This window comes from Bidens hawaiensis, unplaced genomic scaffold (genome assembly GCF_021521415.1).
Source record: "Bidens hawaiensis isolate Kalapana, Puna unplaced genomic scaffold, B.hawaiensis_p1.1 tig00012813_1, whole genome shotgun sequence".
Classification (NCBI taxonomy): domain Eukaryota; kingdom Viridiplantae; phylum Streptophyta; class Magnoliopsida; order Asterales; family Asteraceae; genus Bidens; species Bidens hawaiensis.
The window spans coordinates 272,607-292,504 of record NW_027492066.1 but is presented as its reverse complement, the minus strand read 5'-3'; positions in this window follow the sequence as shown (position 1 = coordinate 292,504).

The following is a 19,898-nucleotide window of genomic DNA, read 5'->3' as shown; positions in this document are numbered from 1 at the left end:
CTGTGCACCAAATTAAGATGCCCATCATGTGATTTATGTATTTCAACTTATTTTATTGCATTTCAAGCTTTGAATCCGATAGGTGATGACTTAGAAGAAACTAAGAGGTAAGAGAACAAATCAATCCATTAAATAACCCACCCTTTAATGAAGTTCTTGAATTCTTATAAAGAGTTAGGGCTTTATAAATATTGGGGTATATGAACAATCTGCAAATCCAACAGTATAATTAGCAATTCATCTGATTACTGTAACTCATGGATGGCTGGTAGATCACTTTTATTTCCACATTGGTTAGAGTAGAGATGTGTATTTACTTATCATAATCCTTCTATAGTTTCCTTTTGACTGGTAACACAAACTAAACAAGAAGGTAATTAAGTTTATTGTCAACAAATGTTTCAACATTTATTTATGCGTTACTTGAAACAAGTTAGTCTTGTTTTTTTGTTTGCAATATTTATCAAAATTGATTAGTTCGAAAGTTTTATTATGATGTGAAGTACATTAGACTAGAACAATGTTGATTTGTTTTACTTATATCATCTTTTTTTGTAAATTTTGCAGTAGCATGTTGATGAGATAGACATGTTTGCAGAGAAAGCATAGATTAAAATCAAGAAGCAACACAAAGTGTTTTTCTCGCCATACACCTGTAGGTACTTAAGGGTTTTTTTTTTTAATTTCACATTTAATATTGTTAATTTGATAACCTCAGTCAATTTTTCCATATATGATTTTTTGTATTATGATACAACCCGGATCTAAAAGCACAGAAGCAAAAAAATGTAGATGTTGCTACACAAATAGAATTTGACTCTTCCTGTAACAAAATATGGTTTTATTCATCTGTATCAATTGTTAGTTTTTATCAACTTGGATTGAGTTTTTTTTTTTGGTCAAATATATTGTGATTATTTTAATATTTTAGGGCTTATTTGTTTGACGCACAAAAAAAAGTTATTAGTAGTTGTTTAGGTTACATTTTTTTTAACTTACGAGTTGATTACTTAGAGCTTGTTTTGTGGCAGGGTGATGGTAGTTTGTGGGCTCAATGTTCATGTTGGCTGAGTTAAGGGATCCGTGTAACTCTAGCACAAGGTGGTCTCTTGGTAAGACATTATGTTGTATTTGTATGTACTAAACAATTTGCATTAATTTATTGCAGTCTTAGTTTGTAATTTGTAATATAGAGGTTTGGGAATTGTTTATTTTGTAGCCCCTTTATTATGTGGACCCCTTAGCATAACTGCGATGGCATGCCTTGCTTTGCCTCTCCAATATTTGCCATAACCGAAGCCGAGCGAGGAATTCTGGATCTTCTTAAGTGTGTTCGAGAGAAATGAGCTATTAACATCTCGAGCAATACACACATATTTTTCTTCAAACAGTTACGGGTTACATAATGGTTGTGCTTGACCCAACATGGTTGAAGTTGGAATAGTTGGTGATGAAGTATGATGAACCAAGTATTGTTTTTGTTTGATCAATTATTGTTTTTAAAATTTGTAATTGAAGTGTGATGATATTTTGGGTTTGATATATTGAGAATGATACTTTGTATCACATATTTGTTTTAGTCCTAAATTGTAGTGTATTAGATACAAGCGTATATTTGGCGTTGACTAAATTTGACAACGAAAACTAGTTTCAGTCTTTAAAAGAAATATATTAGGGGCTACAGTATCATTCTAATAAACATAATAGAGACTAACACACTGTTATTATAGACCGACTATCTTACTCTAAATGCACATATTATGGACTACAATAACATACCATTAAAGAACAATTTCAGTCTTTAAAAGAGACATTCACAACTAAAATTGGTACCAAAGACTAATTTTCAGTCTTTAAAGCATATATTGGAGACTGAATTGATACTAAGATATGAATCTAATAAAGCATATCAAGGACAATATAATGCTGTTTAGAGGACTGATTTTCAATCCCTAAGGCTATACAGTAGGAACTGAAAAATCATAATATTCGTGACTGATTTGCAGTCATTAAAGAAATGTTTTAGGGACTGAAATAACATGGTATCAGGGTACAAATTAAGGACCAATTTTTTTAGTATCAAAGACTGATCGTTAGTCCCTGTTGGTGGCGTACAATAGCGACTGATTTTTAGTTACAGAAACTACTATCTAGGACTAGGCATCTGGAACTGGCTGGGGACTGGCTAATTAGTCCCGAACAACCGTTAGGTACTGATTAGGGAGTATCAGAGACTAATTTTTCAGTCTCAGATACCAATCTTTTTTGTAGTGGCAGCGCACACGAATGGCTCTCAAGACACGTGTTTTGACCAAAATAGATTCGCATAAGGCTGGGTAAATTGGGCATGCTTCGGTCATAGGTCAAAGGTGGCTCCGGGTTAGGATGGGTTGTCAGCAAAATATTCAAATAATTTCCGGTGGCCTAAACAAAAATAAATCACAGATTGGGGAAAATATTGATTACTGTTGCATTCTATCGGGCACAATGTGTGTTCATAGACACCTACACATCACCTTATAAGAGAATTGCATTTGGGCTTGTTGAACTTAAAGTATGGGCTATTTAGAGATTCTTTGTTTTTTTCGAATGGCAAGAAAAGAACATACAAGCATATATGACCAGGTGAAAAGATTAACAATTTAATCCTTCTAAATGCATAATTTTATGTGAATTATGCATGCTTTTCATTATTTTATATCTTTGCAGGGACCTGATGCTTTTGCATAAGCTATGGAATGAAAGTTGTATCTCAACATGAGAAAGAGAGTTTGACTGAGGGTAATATTTATTAAACTTTGGTCATACATTTGATCATGTTAGTTTTTTTTTATTATTATTATTATTGGCATAAATACACACTTATTCTTTTCTTATTTTTAATTTTAGATAATAGATAATTAGATATCTTCCTCGTCATGTATTCAAGCAAATAAGTTGCTACGGTTATAGAAATTGGCTTATTGTAGAAGCAGTTTTAGCTGTGACAACTAACACGATGATGCTCATTTTGACGTTTGCCGCTCAGCCTCTGCCAAACAGCTGGTGTTGGCGGCCAGAGATGGTGACTTTGTGGAGGCATACCTAGCCGCATCGCGGCGGGTCAGCCCACTAGTTGTAAATAAATGCAAAAACGCTATTAGAAAACAAAGTGGTACTCAAAAGCTGAATGATGCCGTGTTACACCTAGTATGTAACTGGAGTTCAACTAATGTAATATGATGTAAATTAGTGTGTTAATGTTTCTTTATAAACGTTGTGGTTGATACCAGAGGTGTTTGTTGCATCTCCTTTATGCTTCCGCTGCGGCTAGTCGAGGTGTGACAACATGCAATGTGTTTCACGAGATATGTTCGTAGTATATAGTGTGTTTTAACTAATCGATGATGTTCAAATCTATTAGAAGTCTACCAAAGGAAATATGACTTTCGATTTACAAATTTGTATTATTATTAAGTAAAGAACAATGGAATGCTTAATGGACTAATGTATATATGTCATACTATATTTATTTTACATATTTTATATATACACTTTTAGATAAAGCATTTAGAAATGATATATTTTTAATTTATTTTTTATTAGGTTATTGTCCCGTGTAATACATGGGTGAAAAATTTAGAAAACGTCAAAAATATATATGTGAATTACATAATAAACATTATAGAATATATAGATTAGTAAAATAATTTGTACTTTAATATTAAAAGAAATCGATCAAAATAGAAGGTTGTAAATCTATACCTATTAAGGGAAAAAGAATGCCAACATCAAATCATTTTAGTTGATATAGTAAGCCACAAACATTTAGTGTTGTTAGATTTGTATATTGTGAATTATGGAAATGCCAATAATTAAACATAATTTTGGTTTCATACTTGAAGAAAAAACATATTTATATATTTTAAGTCGAGAAATCTAACACAATTACCACTTAAATGGAGTTGGTAAACATATTTACTTTGAAACATGAGGTATTGAGCTCGAAACTTGTATATTCACACAATAATATATTTTTCAAATTTTATAAAGCCATATTGCTATGAAAAACGAGTTATGGGTTACAATAAAAAACGGGTTATGAGTCATGATATAATAGAAAATAACTGACATGACTTATACTCAATCTTATATGAAGGGCTAATTGAATATCATATAAATAATAAATTTTTTTAATAGTATAGTTATATTAGATTTTAAGATGTTACAACTTTTGATGCATTTAAGACAACTTTATTTTTCTAACATGATCCCATTTAATAAACTTCTTCTAACTAATATATTTTTTAATGCACACTAATGCAAAAAGATTATCTATTTTACTATACTAAGTATGCCTTATTTTGAATACTTTAAATTAAGATTTAAATTTGTATTTTTATAACTAAATACTATTTTAATTGAGTACTATCTTATTTAATTACTTAAGTATATGATTGCTAGCAAAGTCTGATAGGAGTGAAATAACGGGACTCTTCAAATTTGAAGACTGCGATGACTTAACACAAAAGAAAGTCGTCATTAAAAGAATACCATAAGGGTGTCCGCGCAATGCAGCGAGTAACACAAACTTTGGTAATCATGTAATAAATTTATGAGTGTTCATTATTCCATATGAAACTGTGAGACCATTCATTAGTTTGGTTTCACGGTTGAAAACGGAGCTGACCGTACATATAGAAATGTTAATTATTTACTTATTTAGTATTAGATATGTTTTATAATATATTTTAGATACTGGTAAAATATAGTTAAACAAAGTTTTATTTAATACAAGTAAAGTCGTTTATTATAACTTTAATTTAGTTCAATTTTCAGTATGATTTTTTTTGTAATATTTGTTTTTGTTATGATTTCGTCTTCTATTTATTCTAATAAGGTTTATCATTATGTGACCAAAGTTATCTTTGTTCATATGATGATTCTCTTAAGTAACGAATTAGTTGGTGCTTAGTTTGAAGTGAAGGTATAGACAGATTAATAATTCTTATATTAAACTCAATTTATTATCGAAGTACAAACTATATCGAAACCTGATAATTGGTAATGGTTCAATTTAGTTGGGTTTTAAATTTTAACAGTTCAGTTTCGATTTTCGGCGACAAAAAAAAATGCGTAAAGTTGGCACATGGTTTAATTTAAAACCATCAAAATCGAACCACAAACAGTTCTGTATAAAATGTTTTTTTTTTACTTCGTAAACTATAGCAATATCATACTCAAATTAAAAACAATAAAATACTCATTTTATGATGCCATTTATTTTAAAGAATATTAGTGTATGAAAAAGTTATGAGTGTTTAAAAATCGTGGGGTAATTAGATTAAAAGTGAAAATTAAAGAATATATAAGTAAAAGATCATGGACAAATTTTAAAACTTTAATGTTACTATTGAATGTTGTACCTCAAACATAAAAGATTGTAAATTACTTAAAGCAAGCATCTTAATTTGCCCATTAGTGGAATTTGCCCATTAGTGGTATACTAGGTGAGTGCCCGCGCGATGCTGCGGTTATGTGACATCTGCCTCGATCCGACCCGACCCAGGTACCCGTTTCTTTGACCCGATTTCTTTCTGCTATGATTTATTTATTTATTTTATATTTTACTTTTTAATAATAATAATATTTTCCTTCCCGCCTCTCTCTTTTCCTTCCCGCCTCTCTTTTCCTTCCCGCCGTTCCGCCTTCTCTTCTTTTTCTTTCCGCCTCCTTGACCCTCTTATTCTCCGTCCCGCCCTTTTTTCTTGAATCCCTTCTTGCTTGTCCTTTGGTTCTTCCCGCCTAAGGATGTTCAAGGCGAACTGTTCCCGCAGCACGCTAAGGACTGCAGCTCTTCCCGCAGTGCGCGAAGGATTTGTGATTCTTCCCGCAGCGCGCTAAGGATTGTTGTGCCTGCCCTCGCGCTCACGCACTCAACCTTCTCGCGCTAGACCTTTTAAGTTCAGTTTTATCCAGCCGTTTACTTTTGTGATGTCTTATCTTCTGTGCTTTTGACCTAACCTATCTTATGTCTGAAAAGCCACTTTTGGCGCAGCATGCGCACCAACCCCATTGGTTGACAGAAAAAGTGACTGACATATCTTTTGAGATCTGCTTTTCCATGCTTGACCAGTACCTTTATCTGACTCTCCCATGCCTGTTTACTGTTCCCTGCCAGCTTTTCCTTTGTCCCCTGCAGCTGCCATATCTTTTGATATCTTTTGCTTTTGGAATCTTTTACTTTTTGAGATCTTTTCCTCTTTTTATGGGATTGTGTTCCCTAGGGTTTGCCTATAAATAATAACATTACTTTTCTAACACTACACACTACAAACACTTTAACTCCCCTTCTTCTCCTTGCTCTCTGCCGTTGTTTTCTGCCGTCTCTCTCTGTGCCTCCGTCTTCCTCCTTGTTCTGACCTTCCGGTAATATATATTATATATAATAATTTACTTATTAATTATGCTAACTTATAACCGAGATTTAAAACCGATTGTTAAAACTATAATCTTTAATTATAGGTTAACTTTGCTTGAGTTGAATCTTACATTATCTTTCATCGCATCTTTATCAAGTGAGTAATCTCGTACCTAATCCCTTTTTTATTTTAAATGTTTTGGGATGTTCATGTGTTCATACAAACTTAGTCTTAAACGTGTTTATGAACTTTAGTCGCGCAGTATCCCATGTGTTGAGGACGTAGACTTGGCTGTTTATTTGTATGTGTGGATCATTAACCGCTTTGTCGGTCTATTCCGAAGTTCTCATGGTAACCATTGGTAGACACGGGAGAACTATCGTTTATGATTTCTCTTTTGTTTACACTTGCACAGTTTTCTTGTTTTTGTGCTCAATTGGGAGCACGCTTTGATCTATGAACTATGAATCTTAGAATTGGTCACAATCTGATTACACCCTTGTTGAAAACCAGACATACACATGTTGCGCGCAGATTTATTGATATCTATGTATTGTATTAAACTTGATTTCTCACCAACACGCAAGTGTTTGACGTTTATTTTAACACATGTTCAGGTTTGCAGTAACTGTTTTGGAGCTTGAGGACACGTAGGACGTTTTTATTTTGGACCTAGATTAAAATGTATCAAGACAAGTTTATGTTGTTTGAATATTTGAATTATATTATGTTGATTTATGTTATCCTGTTCTTGTGTTCCTGCGCTGCGCGTGCGCGATAAAATGTGTATTTATAAGTATTGACACCAAATAGTGTCGCGAGTAATGAAACAATAATGTGGCGCCCCGATGTATAATCCGCCTTTGGTTGGGGTGTTACAGATTGGTATCAGAGCTCGTGACTTTAGGATAGGTGGTTAGACGTAACGGCCTAGAATACCTAAGAGTCCCCCTTGCGCATGAGAGAAATCTCATGATTACGCGCTTATTGTTTATTACTCGTTATTTATAGATATGCTTGCGCCTACGCAGTGTATGATTTTATTTCGCGATATTTCGATTTTGTTGGATTTCGATTTTTATTGATTTTCTTACATATTCGTTTGCTGGGATTGAAAATCCGAGAAGTCATGGTGATACATGAATAGTTGATTTTCAATTTCCATTTACGATTATGTTCTGAGGTTGGAGACTTGAAAAGTCATGGTGATACATGAATTGTCAACCTCCAATACTCATTTTCTTGTATATTTTATATTTTATATTGAGGATTGAAAAGTCATGGTGATACATGAATGGTCAATCTCCAATACCCATTTGCTTGTATATTTTAAATTGGGAACTCGGAAAGTCACGGTGATACGGGAATTGTCGGTTCTTGATTCGAACTTGTTACCTTCATTAAGTCTGCATTCATAGTCATTTATTTTACTTTAACGTTTGATAGTATCTAACTCCGTGAAACCAAGCTTTTCGAGGTTATACTTTGTGCTAAAACCAAGATATTAACTAAAAACTAAAACTTTTATAGAATGCCTCCGCTATCAGCTCGCCATCTTAGAAAGAAAGAAGCCGCGCGCAGACGATCGCAGCAACGTTCCCAGGAAATGGCCGCCGCAATAGCCCAAGCCTTAAGCCAAAACAATGCCAACTCCTCTGGTTACAACATTAAGTCCTTTAATGCGGGTAACCCTCCAAAGTTCACAGGTCTTGAAGGAGCCACCGTGATGCTCCAATGGCTTGAGAAGATTGAAAACACTTTCCTCCACACCCAATGCCCCTCAGACAGACGAACCCTTTATGCCTCTAGTGTTCTGGAATCTAGAGCGCTTACATGGTGGAATGGAGTAGCTCATGCGCGTGGCGCAGAAGCTGCTTCTAACATGCCCTGGGAGGAATTCAAGGAAATCCTGACAAGAGAATTCTGCCCTCCCAACGAAGTAAAGCGCCTGGAGGAAGAATTATGGAACTTGAAGCAGTACAGCGGTGAAGCGCGCGAGTACGCGACGCGTTTCCATGAACTAAGCTTGCTTGTTCCGCACTTAGTTACCCCATCCCGCCGAGCCATTGAGAAATTCCTTGGGGGTCTCCCCATGGAAATTCAAGATTCTGTATGGGCCAGAAACCCAGTAACCCTCTCTGACGCCATAGAGTTGGCCGCTGTGCTCAGCGACAACCATGTCAGAGCAGGAACCCTGTTCCTGCGGGGAACTGAGAAGACCAAACCCACCAAGACTGCCCCTGAGCCATCAGAAACCAAACCCGAACCCTCAAACCATAGCAACCAGAAACGTAGACGCAGAGCCTATGCGCTTACCAACCCGCCCATTGTCCAGCAACCCACCTACCAACCTCCAGTTTACGCGCCTAACCCACTGTCAACCTACCCAACTCCCCCTGTAGTCCATAACTATGCCTTAACCAATCCAGCTCTCCCTGCCCCATCAACTAAGAAACCCTACTCAGGAAACCAACCCTTTTGCCCAACCTGTAGACTTCATCATCCACCTCAAATCCCATGTCGACAATGTAACCGATGTGGCCGCGCTGGTCACACTGCTGAAAACTGTAGAGTCCTACCCGCAAACCCTATTGTGCCACCAGTCTACCCGCAGAACCTTCAACCAACCTACCAGAACCCACGACCCAGATCGTGCTTTAACTGCGGTGATCCCAGTCATTTCCGGAACGCGTGCCCGAGGCTACAAGTTCAGATCACGCAAGCGAACCCGGTGAACCAGATTTCGAACCAAGTGACGCGCGGACGAGCTTTTAACATAACCGCGCACCAAGCGCAAGCGAATAATGACGTAGTTAATGGTACATTTTTGCTTAACGGATTTTATGCTTCAGTACTTTTTGATACTGGCGCCGATCGAAGTTTTATCTCTCGCGCGTTTGAGCAGAAGCTTGCGCGACCGCGCAACGACTTAAAAGAAAATTTTTCAGTTGAATTGGCTAATGGTGAAACTGTTTTAATTAACTCCGTGATCAAGGATTGTACGCTTAACCTTAACGAAAATGATTTTCTGATCGACCTTATCCCCATGCCTCTTGGAAGTTTTGATATTATTATTGGTATGGACTGGCTCTCGCATAATCGCGCCGAAGTTATTTGCGCCAAGAAGATGATTCGCATTCCTCGTGAAGATGGTGATCTTCATATCTACGGCGAGAAACCCTCCCGCGGTCTTAAGCTTATGTCTTGCGCCGAAGCCCGGAGACTCATGCGGAAGAAATGTGTTGCATTTTTAACCCATGTGGTCAAACCGGATGAAGGAAAGAAGAAACTTCGCGATATTCCTATCGTGCGTGACTTCCCTGAAGTTTTTCCTGATGATCTTCCTGGTATCCCTCCCGCTCGTGAAGTCGAGTTCCGTATTGATCTTGTCCCTGGTGCTTCCCCCGTAGCTAAATCTCCTTATCGTCTTGCACCCGCTGAGATGCAAGAATTGGCAAGTCAACTTCAAGAATTGACCGCCAAAGGATTCATCCGCCCTAGCTCTTCGCCCTGGGGTGCTCCGGTGTTGTTCGTTAAAAAGAAAGATGGTTCGTTTCGCATGTGCATTGATTACCGCGAGTTGAACAAACTCACCATTAAAAACCGGTATCCCTTACCGCGCATAGACGACCTCTTTGATCAACTCCAAGGTGCCTCTTGTTTCTCGAAGATTGATCTTCGCTCTGGCTATCACCAGTTGCGCATCCGCGATGAAGATGTTCCGAAGACTGCTTTTCGTACTCGCTATGGCCATTTTGAATTCTTGGTCATGTCCTTCGGTTTAACCAACGCACCCGCCGTTTTCATGGATCTTATGAATCGGGTGTGTAGGCCTTTCTTGGATAAATTCGTGATTGTGTTTATCGATGACGTTCTGATTTATTCTAAGACCAAGGCCGAGCATGAGCAACATCTTCGATTGGTGTTGCAAAAGCTTCAAACCGAGCAGCTCTTTGCCAAGCTCTCTAAGTGTGAATTCTGGTCTGATGAAGTACAGTTTCTTGGCCATGTTGTTAATAAGATGGGTATTCATGTTGACCCATCCAAGATTGAAGCAATCAAGAACTGGATTACGCCGACCTCTCCTACCGAGATCCGTTCCTTTCTAGGCTTAGCTGGTTTTTACCGGCGCTTCATTTCGAACTTCTCGAAGATCGCTTTGCCTTTAACAGCTCTAACGCACAAAGGTAAACCGTATATTTGGGGCTCGAAGCAAGAAGAAGCCTTTCTGACGCTCAAGCGTTTGTTGTGTGAAGCTCCTGTTCTTGCGCTACCTGAGGGTAATGAAGATTTTGTCGTGTATTGCGATGCATCCAACCAAGGTCTCGGTTGTGTCCTTATGCAACGAGGCAAGGTTATCGCTTACGCATCAAGGCAACTCAAGGTTCATGAAAAGAATTATACAACTCACGACCTCGAGTTAGGCGCAGTTGTTTTTGCCTTGAAGATCTGGAGACACTACCTTTATGGTACTAAGTGTATCCTTTACACTGACCATAAAAGCCTTCAGCATATCTTTGATCAGAAGGAACTTAACATGAGGCAACGCCGATGGAACGAACTCATCAGCGATTACGATTGTGAGATCCGGTATCATCCAGGTAAAGCTAATGTGGTAGCTGACGCGCTCAGCCGTAAACCCTGCCAGCTTAACTGTATCTTGCCGCGCTCGCAGCTTCACTTCGCGCCGATCCGAAGCAACCTTGAATCGCGCATTCATGACGCGCAGCGCGCATCAATCAGCTGTGGTAACCTTCGCGCCGAGTTAGCGTGTGGCGCGGAAGCACATTTTGTCCCTAATCGGAATGGGAGTTTGTGTTATCTTAATCGCATCTGGATTCCCTTCGATGAGAATCTTCGCGCTGATATCCTGAGTGAAGCGCATAAATCTCGGTATTCTGTTCATCCTGGCGCTGATAAGATGTACAAGGATTTGCGCATTACTTATTGGTGGCCCGGTATGAAAAAGGATATTGCTGTGTTCGTAGCTAAATGCCTGACTTGTTCTAAGGTAAAAGCTGAACACCAACGCCCATCTGGTTTGCTCGAACAACCAGAAATTCCTACGTGGAAATGGGAAGGTATTGCAATGGACTTTATTACCAAGTTACCTTTGACAGCAAGCAAACATGATAGTATTTGGGTAATAGTGGATCGTTTGACTAAGTCTGCCCACTTTCTGCCCATTCGTGAAAACTACCGTGTTGAGCAGCTCGCACAGCTTTATGTCAAGGAAATTGTCTGCCGCCATGGTACTCCTTTGAGCATCATATCCGATCGCGATGGCCGTTTTATATCCCGCTTTTGGAAATCTCTCCAATCTGCGCTAGGAACTCGCTTGGACATGAGTACGGCATATCATCCTCAGACTGACGGTCAGTCTGAGCGAACTATTCAAACTCTTGAGGATATGCTCCGATCTTGTGTTCTCGATTTTGGAGGTAATTGGGACTCGCACCTGCCTTTGATTGAGTTCTCTTATAATAACAGCTATCATTCTAGTATTGGTATGGCCCCATTTGAAGCACTTTACGGTCGTAAGTGCCGCTCCCCGATTTGTTGGAGCGAAGTGGGTGAAGTTCAAATCACAGGACCCGAACTTGTTCAAGAGACAACCGATAAAATCGCCAAGATCCGTGATCATCTGCTGACTGCTAGAAGCCGACAGAAGAGTTACGCAGATCGCAGGCGAAAGCCTCTCGAATTTAAAGTTGGTGATCTTGTTCTCCTCAAAGTGTCGCCTTGGAAGGGTGTTGTTCGCTTTGGGAAGAAAGGTAAGCTTGCTCCTCGTTATGTTGGTCCATTCAAGATTCTCGCGCGTGTAGGAAAAGTTGCCTACAGACTTGACCTGCCGCCCGCGCTTAGCAATGTGCATCCAACGTTCCATGTATCCAATCTCAAGAAATGTTTAGCGGACGAGAACCTTCACATTCCACTTGATGAAGTTCAAGTTGACGAATCCATGCATTTCGTTGAGAAGCCTGTTGAGATTTTGGATCGCGAGGTTAAGCAAACCAAGCGCAGTCGTATCCCTATCGTTAAAGTTCGCTGGGAGTCCAAGCGCGGAGCCGAGTTTACATGGGAAAGGGAAGATCAAATGAAGATCAAGTACCCGCACCTGTTCTCTGCGCAACCTACTTCGAGATAAATTTCGGGACGAAATTTCTTAAAGTAGGGGAGACTGTGACATCTGCCCCGATCCGACCCGACCCAGGTCCCCGTTTCTTTGACCCGATTTCTTTCTGCTATGATTTATTTATTTATTTTATATTTTACTTTTTAATAATAATAATATTTTCCTTCCCGCCTCTCTCTTTTCCTTCCCGCCTCTCTTTTCCTTCCCGCCGTTCCGCCTTCTCTTCTTTTTCTTTCCGCCTCCTTGACCCTCTTATTCTCCGTCCCGCCCTTTTTTCTTGAATCCCTTCTTGCTTGTCCTTTGGTTCTTCCCGCCTAAGGATGTTCAAGGCGAACTGTTCCCGCAGCACGCTAAGGACTGCAGCTCTTCCCGCAGTGCGCGAAGGATTTGTGATTCTTCCCGCAGCGCGCTAAGGATTGTTGTGCCTGCCCTCGCGCTCACGCACTCAACCTTCTCGCGCTAGACCTTTTAAGTTCAGTTTTATCCAGCCGTTTACTTTTGTGATGTCTTATCTTCTGTGCTTTTGACCTAACCTATCTTATGTCTGAAAAGCCACTTTTGGCGCAGCATGCGCACCAACCCCATTGGTTGACAGAAAAAGTGACTGACATATCTTTTGAGATCTGCTTTTCCATGCTTGACCAGTACCTTTATCTGACTCTCCCATGCCTGTTTACTGTTCCCTGCCAGCTTTTCCTTTGTCCCCTGCAGCTGCCATATCTTTTGATATCTTTTGCTTTTGGAATCTTTTACTTTTTGAGATCTTTTCCTCTTTTTATGGGATTGTGTTCCCTAGGGTTTGCCTATAAATAATAACATTACTTTTCTAACACTACACACTACAAACACTTTAACTCCCCTTCTTCTCCTTGCTCTCTGCCGTTGTTTTCTGCCGTCTCTCTCTGTGCCTCCGTCTTCCTCCTTGTTCTGACCTTCCGGTAATATATATTATATATAATAATTTACTTATTAATTATGCTAACTTATAACCGAGATTTAAAACCGATTGTTAAAACTATAATCTTTAATTATAGGTTAACTTTGCTTGAGTTGAATCTTACATTATCTTTCATCGCATCTTTATCAAGTAAGTAATCTCGTACCTAATCCCTTTTTTATTTTAAATGTTTTGGGATGTTCATGTGTTCATACAAACTTAGTCTTAAACGTGTTTATGAACTTTAGTCGCGCAGTATCCCATGTGTTGAGGACGTAGACTTGGCTGTTTATTTGTATGTGTGGATCATTAACCGCTTTGTCGGTCTATTCCGAAGTTCTCATGGTAACCATTGGTAGACACGGGAGAACTATCGTTTATGATTTCTCTTTTGTTTACACTTGCACAGTTTTCTTGTTTTTGTGCTCAATTGGGAGCACGCTTTGATCTATGAACTATGAATCTTAGAATTGGTCACAATCTGATTACACCCTTGTTGAAAACCAGACATACACATGTTGCGCGCAGATTTATTGATATCTATGTATTGTATTAAACTTGATTTCTCACCAACACGCAAGTGTTTGACGTTTATTTTAACACATGTTCAGGTTTGCAGTAACTGTTTTGGAGCTTGAGGACACGTAGGACGTTTTTATTTTGGACCTAGATTAAAATGTATCAAGACAAGTTTATGTTGTTTGAATATTTGAATTATATTATGTTGATTTATGTTATCCTGTTCTTGTGTTCCTGCGCTGCGCGTGCGCGATAAAATGTGTATTTATAAGTATTGACACCAAATAGTGTCGCGAGTAATGAAACAATAATGTGGCGCCCCGATGTATAATCCGCCTTTGGTTGGGGTGTTACAGGTTACGTACGCAAACACAACATCGAACGCGTAACCAGTGTCAACACGTTTATAACCTTGCAACGGAACAACGATAACCCAATGACGGTATGCGCACAACGTGACGTCAGACTTGTAACCGGTGTCGGTAAGTGCGTGACACAATGTCATCCGCGTAACAGTTGCCTGAACGCATGCAATATGTGGCGAAAATCAAAAAGCAAAGCTTAAATATGTAGTAGTTTTATATAAATCATTTCTTTAAACCAACATTTTGACTCAAATCCCGTTCCGACCTGTCTTCGCTCTAACTCAAAACGTTCTTACTTGACCCCTTTCGACCCAGACCTGTACCGACCCGACCTGAACCAAATCAACAATTTTTTGTATCAACCCGTTCCGACCCTAATACGGTCTTATACATGACCAAATCCCACCCTATTTGACCCGTTGTCGGTCCTAACTCGTAATTTCGCAACATGTTAGTTTTTGTAAAATTAAAAAGTATAACAATACCATACCCAAATTAAAGAGAATAAAATGCTCGTTTTTATGGTATATATTTAAAAAAAACATTAATGTGTGAAAAATTTATGGCCATTAAAAAGTCGTGGGGGTAGTTGGTTTAGAATAAGGGGTAAAAGTGTAAATATATTACAAATTAAAAAATGGTTAAAGTTGAAGGACTACTATTGTTATTATTTTGAAACCAAATAGTTAAGGTATAGATTATATGACCAAAATACAATATTGTCCCTAAATTTTCAAATTTTAATGCATTGTTGATGTACATGAAGCATTAGAATCTCTTAAAATTGACTCCTCCATTATATATAGTAGAGATACATACATTTGATTACTAAATATTTACATAGTTATAATAAGATTAATAATAACAATATCAAAATATAATTAGTGTTAAAGGCATGTCGGGATTAAATTGCGTTCTCCAAAAAAGCCTCAGTGATGCTAGTTGCATCGCGTGGGCTAACCTAATGGTAATTTAATAAATAAATAATATATGAATTATTATTAAAATAAGTGGGCAGTTAGAAAAGATATTTGTGAATTCATGAAATATGAATTAAGCAGGTGTCTTCTAGTCATCCCGATCTCTGCTACTCGCAGTCTCGCACTTAGGGGCAGTTGCGGAGCTTGGACGTGAGGGCCGCACGGAGAGACTCAAAATGTATTAAAAAAATCATAAACGAGGGGATCCGAGCTCAATTTTTCGATCAAAATAGACACTTTTACACTACATATAAAAATTTCGGATGAAAACAGGTAAATTTACACCACCCCTGGCCGTCACTATCCTTCTCCACTGCGTAGGGGTGCTGTGTGCAAGCATTGCTCACAAGTATTTTGGTGGGGCGAGTAACCCTTAATGCATGTCTTATACTGGAAAAATACAATAGAGGAAGCGTTTTGCATGCAATCTATCAAGTAGTTTTTTTTTTAGGTAAATAATCGAAGTTTTATATAATTTACTATAAAACGATTACAATAAAGTGGCAGGCAAACGGGCAACAAGCTGCGCCGCAACCTCCTTTTAAACAGCAAAGCCAATCCTGCTAAAAACGAAGCTTTGAGACCTAGAAGCTGAAGAGGTTCCGTGTACGACGCGCTGAACCCTACTCAAAAATTTCACAGCCTCTGGAGCCAGAAACCAAATGTATCAAAGGCAAATGGTAGAAAGACATGTTGATTATCTAAACAAGCTTTCTCGTGTTTAACAACTTTGTCCGATTCAGCCTTCAACGCAGCCTGACCCACAACAAACCCAGGAATGGAGGCGAATTGGAGCGCCTGTTCAATCATACGTATTTGAGCAGATTGGTGGTCAGAGAGTTTTACAACGTCGTCGGGGTCGTAGAAGCCGTGGTGTATGTGTTCTCCCCATATATTCTCCCACGCTCCCGACAATTCATCGTAGAACTCTGCTACATTTTTCTTTAACCGCTGGTCATCAACTGCCAAACTAACTTTGGCTCTAACAGTAACAGCCCCTCCTCTAACTGCACGTTGTCGTTTACTCAAGCCGAAGAGTCCAGGTTGGTGTGGGACCGTGGTGGTAAGGAGCGCTGATGCGCATAACAAATTCATGATTCTAGGTACCTGCAATTAGTCCAGGGCCTGTTCAATATTATTATCAATTAATCACAACAAAACCTCTTCCACTAGTGTGGACTTAACCTGATTGACATATCACATCAGGCTGTGGTGTAATAAGAATTAATTACCTCCAGTTACACGGGATATTCTCACCTTTGGCAAGCAAGTTTAAGGGAATGCCCCTTAAAAAATATTGGCTCAACCAATTATTTTTACCAAGAAATATAAACAGGATTTTTTTTTCTTTCTCTTTCTTAATTTTTTATAAAATATATCCCACCTTTCCAAAATAAAAAAAAAAACAAGTAATGCCTATTTGAGTGCCGTTAGAAAAGGGGGAAAAAGGGTGGAAATGATCAGAGTGTCCACTTTAAAACCTTATTCTAGAAATATCCATCTAAAACCCACTGGCTACATCATGTCCAGCCCAAATACGTCCGGTCCGTCTATTATTCTATACCAATAATCAAACACCACATGTACAAACCATCAGCTACCTGGTTTCCCAACTGCCTATTTATGACGTGATGAGTGGGTGCTTCATGCTTGGCTGTGATTAATTGTTAATGATATTGCTTTTTTAGTTTAAATATTTATTAAAATGTAGTTATATTGGGTTGTTTTTATATTTTATTGGTTACGAGCTAAAACATGTTAAATTGGCGTATTTTATAAAAAGAACAATAAATCATATGTTAGTGATCAACTATTGAACGCCATGTACTTATATTATAAATGAAAGAATAATTAATTTTTGTTAAATGGCAGAAAAGAAACAAAGATCACGAGTAGCTGTCATGTGCATCCTTATAAATATTATTAAAATATTTCATGGTTAGAGAGAGTCATTAGTTGGTGCAGGCTATCCAGAATTCTAGATTGCAAATGTGGGCTCGTATAGTATTGGGTTTAAGTCAATTAACATGGCTCTATTATTGCAAATGAGTGGCCCACAAAAAGGAAATCATATGGCAGCCCACTACAGGTGAATTAAAGGAGGAGTTCGCATAAGTTTTGGAGGGTACAAACGGCTGGTGAAGCGTAAGCGATAACTCTCTGGTGTAACAAACGGTGGGACGAAAACTCGGGTAGGCTCAGGGTTTAAACTGACAACTTTTGTGCAAAATCTAGCTCAAATTCTTCATTTCCTAAACACAAGAAAGTCGTCGTTTAAAAAAAATAGCTGGTCTCATATGGTGCTGCCACGTGCCAGTAAGGGAATAAGGTTGGATCTAGCCATCTCAGATGGCTGATCCAGTCACCATACACTTCCACGTCGTTGGTTACGTGGATTTCTATTAGGAGAGAGGAATTCAATCCAGCCATCTCAATGGCTGGACACCTAATTCCCACTTACTCCCTTGTCAGATATCTAAAAATCATTCTTTTTATATTAAAGCTACTATTTTGATTAAAAAATTGACTCATGACCCGTTTTTTGTTTTACTATAAAATTGTTTCTTAATTATAAATAATATCTTTTTTTTTAAGTGGGATATTGATTTTTAGTATATCCCTCTATTTTATAGGATTTTCATATCAAATATTTAGTAAGATTAATTTTTAATTTACCCATTTAAGAGCTATCTGGGTTTGGTGAGCCCATACCAATGAATTTGGGTCAAATACATGAGAAGCATTCATTTACAAATAAAACAATCTGGTGGTTTGAGAGAATTTAGAGAGCAACCGGAGAGCTTTTAAAGGTTTCGTTTGTATATATTATTATAAATATATATATGATGGGTATCATTACAGAACTCTTAAATTATTTAAGAACTTGAAAGAACTTTTAATAACTAACGTTTTTTATAATTATTTTTGTAAGTTAATGTTATTTGATTGTAGTTTTATCAATTTTTATATTTATATTTATTATTACAGTTATGACAATTAGTTTTTACGCATATCTAAATTTTTTACATATATGTAAGTTTGTTATTACATAAATTTTACACATATGTAAACTTATGATTTATATATGTAATAAAAAAATTATATATAAATATGGTAAAACTAATCTCAAACATGTTAATATTTGAAAAAAATCAAAAAAGTGTTTTGTTGTTATGAGTTCCTAGAAATTGTTTAACTGTTTTGAAGTTCTGAAATGCTACTAATCATATACATACATACATATATATATATATATATATATAGATAAAAGATCTATAATACAATAATCCTTTATCGTACATTACGTACGTGAAACTTCGAACCGTTGATTTTCAAAAACCCAAAAGCACAATTACACTCATATGTCCGTCCTTCTCCTTCAATCCGTCTCCACCACCACTCGCCGACATCAGCACACCTCCTTCGCCATCACCACTTCAATTGAATTGAACTGAAATACACCATTTGCTGACACACCACTTGCAGAACTTTAAATACGTTCCAGATTTGTTCATATGATGAAATCGAATGGTGGATTGATGATTTCTTGATGATTACTAGATTATATGAAGTGATTTTAGCGTTAAATTTCATGTTACAGATAGTTTAATTTCATATCTGAGCTTCTAAACGTTTAAAGGTTTGTCTAGAACGTTTAATTTCATATTAGGGTTCTGAACTTCTAAACAGAACTTCTAAACTTTTTTGGTCTGAACGTTTAATTTGAACGCTTAAAGGTGTTCATTTTTTGTCTGAACTTTTAACTTGAACGTTTAAAGGTGTTTGTTTTTTTCAGAACGTTTAAAGGTGTTCGTTTCTTTTCAGAACGTTTAACTTGAACGTTTAAAGGTGTTCGTTTTTTTTTTCAGAATGTTTAACTTGAACGTTTAAAGGTGTTTGTTTTTTGTCAGAACGTTTAACTTGAACGTTTAAAGGTGTTCGCTTTTTGTCAGAACGTTTAACTTGAATGTTTAAAGGTGTTCGTTTTTTGTCAGAACGTTTAACTTGAATGTTTAAATGTGTTCGCTTTTGGTCCGAACGTTTAACTTGAACGCTGATTTTGGTTTTTGACTTTAGAGATTTCATACTTTAAGCTTTGATTAGGGTTTATAAATTGGATGAGATAGAGCGATAAGTTCAGAATTTGGATCAGAATGAATTTGTAATCGACGATTTTGATCATGAACTAGTTTGGGTAATTTACGAAACTGTCACCGCGTGTTTTTTAATCCAACGCTCTGGAAGGTCGCGTATGTAATGTACGATAATATATTATCGTACAATAACCCACCCCTATATATATATATATATAATGCATGAGACATGGGCAAATTAAGACACCTACTTTTTAAGTAATTTACAACTTTTAAAGCATAAAGTACACATTCTATAGCATGTAAGATAAGAGCAACCTTGTCTATGAGAAAATATGCATAGAAATAGTTAAGCATTGCCCTCTCAACTTTACTCAACTTTTATAAATTTAAAAAATAGTTACAACTTTGAACCTTCATCTTTACCATGTATTCCTTTTGATTTTAATTATAAACCAACTTCACA